This window comes from Pygoscelis adeliae, unplaced genomic scaffold (assembly GCF_000699105.1).
Source record: "Pygoscelis adeliae isolate BGI_AS28 unplaced genomic scaffold, ASM69910v1 Scaffold123, whole genome shotgun sequence".
NCBI lineage: Eukaryota > Metazoa > Chordata > Aves > Sphenisciformes > Spheniscidae > Pygoscelis > Pygoscelis adeliae.
The window spans coordinates 952485-958227 of record NW_008824650.1 but is presented as its reverse complement, the minus strand read 5'-3'; positions in this window follow the sequence as shown (position 1 = coordinate 958227).

Below are 5743 nucleotides of genomic sequence, written 5' to 3'. Positions count from 1 at the left end.
ATTTAAGATGTATACAGTTTTGTATTTATTGTCATCCAAGATGCAATCAGCTAAGTAATTTCTGAATAGGACTGTGTCAGCTGATTAAAACTGCTCCATGCCGTTGCTGGTAGGCTGATAATATGGTGACATGATTCACATTAGAAAATCTTTCATGCATAAAACCCAGTACACTGTCACCTCAATTGCCTCAACACAGGCGCTGTTTGCAATGCCCTCAGTGTCCTGGCTTACCTCCCATCTGGAGGGGCACAGGATTCCTGTAGGACCTGTGCTATATCTGCCATGCTATGGAGCCATTGGTCTCCATGGGAAAGCTTCAGATGATCAAGTGATCTCAACCCAACAGTGTTTAGGCCACTGAATCAAGCCACAGGCTTCATGCTTCCCTGTAAAACGGGCAGTCATAGCTAATGTCAATTTTCAAAGAAACTAGGCACAGAACAAGTGACAGTCAAGGCTTACACGGCAAATGAATGGTGAAACTAGAAAGGGCTCTCACAGCCTTCCCATCATGCCTTCCCTTCCTTACGTACCGGCATTGTCCTGCGCCATGCACGCCACAACGGCTTGCTTTGGGTCTGAGTATGCAGCGGCTGTGACGAGGGTACTCTAGCAAGTTGTAAGGACTCTATAAACCTGTGCCTTTGGGTTCAAAGCAAACTTAATTAGTGTCCTGTTTACTTGAAAGAGGACTATGTGCCCAAGTGTTCTTCGTGTCTTCAACTGTAAACAAAGAATTATTGAAAGGTTCTCAAGGATTTGAGATAGTAATTAAAAGAAGATGAGTGATCTTCACAAACTACAGCACGGCTGCTTTCCAAATTAATGCTGCGGAGCTCCTTGGCTGGGATGTTACTGTGACTGCAAATTATCATCTCTAAGGCTAAAGATATAACAGGATTCCCACGCATCTCTCTCTAAGACAGCTGTACCTTGCCATGCACAGGGTACACAGCTGCTGCGTGACAGACGTGGTACTTGGAGCCATGTGGAGGGGAAGGCAGCAAACTTCTAACCAGAGTGAAAAAAGGGTGTAGATATACCTGTCAAACCAAATACGGTGGGAACAGGGTGCCTTTCCCATGCCCTTCCTGCAGATCCCACTGGTGAAATGTAAAATTCCCCACCAGTAAAATGGAGATAAAGTTTTTCTTAGGGAGAAAAGAGTTGTGGGGAGCAGCCAGGTATGTGCAGTTCCAGGAAATTGTTCATTGGGAACAGCCAAGTTAACAAGAAAGACACTGAAAAACTCCTCTGCTCCTTCTTGAATGGAATTTGATGTGTCCTTAGTCTGCTTAGTGCAAGCTAATCCCTCGGCTCATTTGTAAAGAAAATAGTGATATAAATGGATAAAGCTCTCAAGATAGCTGCTAACAATCATGTTCCAAGCCAATTTTCTGCTTCACTAATACTCTGAAGCTAATTAGCATTTTTCTAAGTGATCTCTGTATAATACTTGATTTTTCTGCCCCCAAAATATTTACTTGGAAATATTTATGCTGGTCACACACCCTGCCACTTATTTATACTTACCAATTAAAATATGTTTTGCAGAAAGATTTCTGCTAGCTGCAGCTCCAAAAACTGAGTGACCTTCTCCCAGGCTCAGTGTTTCCCTGGCGTCCAAAGCTGAAGCTGTCTGCATGTGAGGCGAAGGACAGTGGGATGGAAGACGGGTGCCAGGGTGGATGCTGTCGTAGCAGGTAGCAGAGGGGCAGCAGATGGCCGCGAGCTGGGCAGGTAGAGGCTTCACCGAGCCCCTGATATTGCAGACAAATTGAGGGACTTGAGCTGGTTTTGCCTGGAATCAAGACGGGGATCTGCAGGTGGCCCTGAAGAAGGCACACAGGTGATGTACCTGCCTTTCAGGGCACATCAGGCATGGGGCTATGAGAAACTGAGTTTCTATTAAGTTTCACTACACAGATTTAAACTTAGTATTGCATTGCCCTCCCCAGCAGCCTTTGTAACAACTGGTATTAAATTCACCAGCTCTCAGTTTTCTGAAAAAGAGGCATATTTAAGGAGGGAAATACACCATTGGTGGAGGTTCAAGCTGTTTCATCCTTGGCTTCCCGCTGAGGTCCTGGATGGATACCACTCAGTCCTGAGTGTTACTGTTCATTCTGCAGATTTCTTCCATAAGCTTTTCTACCAACACTTTAGTCTGGGATGAAGCCTCTGATGAGTCCCACGTAAAGGAAGTCCCCAAGATACGTTAAGATGAACATAGATGAAAAAAATTAATCCAGTTTTTCTGCAATGGCCTTATCTAAGTTCTCCTTCTATACCTCAGTCTTCTATGGGATTTACCACTCTTGGGCAGGCCTCCTGTCCTGAACTATTTAAAAAAAATATCATCATATATTGTTATTTTGATGGCTTTTGCAAGCTGTTCCTCAAACACTTTTTAGCCTGTCTTCTTTCATTTTTAAACTAGCAGAGTTTAAACTAGCCACGACGTGGAGAGCGCTGGGGCTTCAGGGTCCTTGTGGGATGCCCAACATTAGTCATCTCTAAACATACACCTACTATTACTTCCAAAAGGGTCTCAGGTCTCCAGGAAAGCAAGTCTGAGCCGTGAAGACTACAGAAATAGTAGATAGTTTCTGAAAAAGAGAAAGTTAGAGATACAGGGCCTCTGCTTTTTCTGAGATGTTGATAATTTTTAGCTGAATCTGTGTTTGAATACCTTAATTTTTGTTCAGTATCTCCATATCAAAAATTATTCAACCCATTTCTATATTCAGTGCAGGACTATTGCTTATCTGGAGTCTTTCTGAAGGCAATTACTCCATTAAACAGCACCTTTTGCTACTAAATTTTGTTGAAATACCAGGTGCATGGTACTGCAAGAGGGTCAGGGAAAATATTGCTGGCTACCTCTTAAGAGCCTTGCAAGGAGAAAAATTATGTGCGCTGTGATAATGCCACAGGAATGAGACAGGAATGGGTTCAAAAAGCTCTATAATGGGCAAGATGTGGAAATAATATTGAAATTTGCGGTTAACTCCATTTGAGAAAAATCTTAGTGAAGATAACTGAAGCATTTTCTATTCATATCTTTCCATTGACAGTAGAATTCATAATTTCCATAGAATCTGTTCAACAACATAATTTCCTTTTTTCCAGCTTCAATTCCATTCTCATCTGAATGAGATGTACTCCTAGAAACTGAAATCAAAGAAAGCCTGTACAACCCCTTGTAAATGGCATCCTTCAAAAGGTTCTTTCCACTACATTCACCTCAAGCAAATCCTTCTCAAGGATTTCTGAGACACCATAGAAGACTCACAAGTTCTGTGAGCCACAAAAATAACTGATTTAATTTATGCATTTTTGATATTTAGTAGTATGTTTTGCTCATTGGAGCAGAGGAGTATCAAGTAGATATATAAGAACAAGTCAAACTATTGCTTTGTCAGCAAGTTACACTGAATGCAAAGAAAGTATCAGCCCTCGGACTATTACCCATTACTGCTCTTCCGTGTGGGTGGTGATGAAGCCGCAACACATAGTCCAAGGGCGATCAAAAGAGACTTCAGGGTCTTGGGACGGTTGGTAAGGGAATCTGGATCACAAGTTATTTTTTCCTCTCTCCTTCCAGTTGCAGGGAGCAACATTGGGAGAAACAGACGGGCCCAGTCTACTAATACATGGCTCCATGGCTGGTGTCACCACCACAATTTTGGGTTTTTTGATAATGGGATGGCCTACACGGCACCAGGCTTGCTGGCGTCAGATGGGATTCACCTTTCTCAAAGCGGGAAGAGGGTCTTTGCTCACAAGCTAATGGGGCTCATTGACAGAGCTTTAAACTAGACTTGAAGGGGGGGGGGGGGAGGGGGGGGGGGGCAATATCAGGCTTGCCCGTGACAAGCTGTGGGATGACACACCAAGGTTAGAGGGACAAGGTGCTAGCGAGGGCACTCAGACTGTTGCTCTGAGACATACGGGGTACACTGCAGCACACTGGAAGTCTTACGAAGATGAGCCAGGGGCTCCTGAGGTAGTAGCCAACAGGGAAACATCAGTGAAATACCTCAAAAGAACGACGGGGTGTTCCTCTAAGAAGGTGACACAGCCAACAGCCTGGCTGAAGTGCCTCTACACCAACGCACACAGCATAGGCCACAAACAGAAGGAGCTGAAAGCCACCGTGCTGCTAGAAAGCTACGACCTAGTTGCCATTACTGGAACTTGGTGGGATGAATCCCATGACTGGAGTGGGGCTATCGATGGCTAGAGGCTGTTCAGAAGGGACAGGTGAGGAAGGAGGGGCAGAGGGGTTACCAACTACATCAAGAAATGGATAGAGTGTGAAGAGCTGTCTCTAAAGAATAGCCACAAGCAGGTTGAAAGCTTATGGATAAGAATTAGAGACTGAGGTAACAAAGGGAACCTTGTGGTTGGTGTGTACACCAACGGGCCCAGTTGGTGGCTGCCCCATCAAGGGGAGCCTATTGACAAAGCCTTCTTACTCCAGCTACAGGAAGCATTGCGCTCGCAGGCTTTCCTCCTTCTGGAGGACTTCAACCACCCTGACATCTGCTGGAAAAGTAGCACGGCAAGATGTAGGCAATCCAGGACACTCCTGGAGTGCACTGAGGATAACTTCTTAAGCCAGGTAATATACAGCCCTACCAGAGGGGCTGCGATACTGGACCTGTTGGTCACCAATGCAAGTGAGCTAACTGGTGACATCAAGATTGGAGGCAGCTTGGGCTGCAGTGATCATGCACTGGTGAAGTTCGCAGTCCTGAGGGATATGAGTCAAGTGAAGAGTAAAGTCAGGACCCTGAATTTTAGGAAAGCAAACTTCCAGCTCTTCAAGGAGTTAGTCAATAAAGACCCCCTGGGAAACTGCCCTCAGGGACAAGGAGGAGAACAGAGCTAGCAGATCTTTAAGGATGTTTTCCATAGAGCGCAAGAGATCTCGATACTGAGGTGTAAGAAATCAGGAAAGGAAGGCAAGAGACCGACATGGATGGGTCAAGACCTGCTGGTCAAACTAAAGGGCAAGAAGGAAATGCACAGGCAGTGGAAGCAAGGACAGGTATCCTGGAAAGAGTATAGGGACAATGCCCGGTTGTGTAGAGATGGAGTCAGGAAGGCCAAGGCGCAGCTGGAGCTGAACCTGGCAAGGGATGCAAAGAATAATAAGGGCTTCTACAGGTACATCAGCAAGAAAAGGAAGGTCAAAGAAAGTGTACCCCTCCAATGAGCAAGACTGGCAAACTGGTAACAACGGACGAGGAGAAGGCTGAGGTACTCAACAACTTTTTTGCCTCCGTCTTCACTGGCAACCTTTCCTCCCACACCTCTCGAGTGGATAGACTGCAAGACGGGAACTGGTGGAGCAAAGTCCCTCCCACTGTAAGAGAAGATTGGGTTTGTGACCGCCTGAGGAACCTGAACATACATAAGTCTACGGGACCTGATGAGATGCATCCTAGAGTCCTGAGGGAATTGGTTGATGTAGTTGCCAAGCCACTCTCAATGATATTTGAAAAGTCATGGCAGTCAGGTGAAGTCCCTGGTGACTGGAAAAGGGGAAACATTGCACCCATTTTTAAAAAGGGTGGAAAGGAAAACCCTGGGAACTGCTGACCTGTCAGTCTCACCTCTGTGCCTGGGAAGGTCATGGAACAGATCCTCCTGGAAACTATGCTAAGGCACATGGAGGACAGGGAGGTATTTGAGACAGCCAGCATGGCTTCACCAAGGGCAAGTCCTGCCT